Raw genomic sequence first — 641 nt, 5'->3', positions numbered from 1 at the left:
ACGCACAAGAGAAAAATAGATTCTACACTTTCATAATCCGATATCCTTCTGAATGGGGGGAGGGGGAGAAGGGGACTTTTCAAAACCTTATTGTAATTATTTTTATTCCATCGTATAAACAGGATTTTATGTACAAGATCCCTAGGCCTCGTTCATTCTAGACTTAGGCGTGAAGAACCAATACCAAAGGATCCTGCATATTATGATCTACTTTCCGTAGTCTTATCTACAAGACTTTTAGTCATTCATAGGAGTCAGTTTATCAATTTCTTAAAGTAAAATCTTATCTAGGTTATCTATCCCCCTCCGACAGCATTTATTTTGGCCGCCAACATCTGGCTACCAACTGGAGGGGGTTTTACGTTACGTGGCTGTAATCGGCGTCACGAGCAGAGATGACAGGTGACAGGTCGGCAAAATACTCATGATAGTCGGATAATTACGCTTTGTTTCTTCTCGCCTGCTTGCGTAAAGATGCCGCCTTATGTTCACCTCTTATTTCGTTTAACAAATCTACACTTAATACCCTGCCTTTCTGCAAGATTGGTCATCTTGCCGCGTCAACAACCAAGGGCGTTTGCAGCGTATACAAAATTTAGCGATAGACAAAGCTCCCAGGATTCTTTTTTTTTTTTTATTTA

This window comes from Penaeus monodon, chromosome 34 (assembly GCF_015228065.2).
Source record: "Penaeus monodon isolate SGIC_2016 chromosome 34, NSTDA_Pmon_1, whole genome shotgun sequence".
NCBI classification, from domain to species: Eukaryota; Metazoa; Arthropoda; class Malacostraca; order Decapoda; family Penaeidae; genus Penaeus; species Penaeus monodon.
This window is presented reverse-complemented; position numbering follows the sequence as displayed.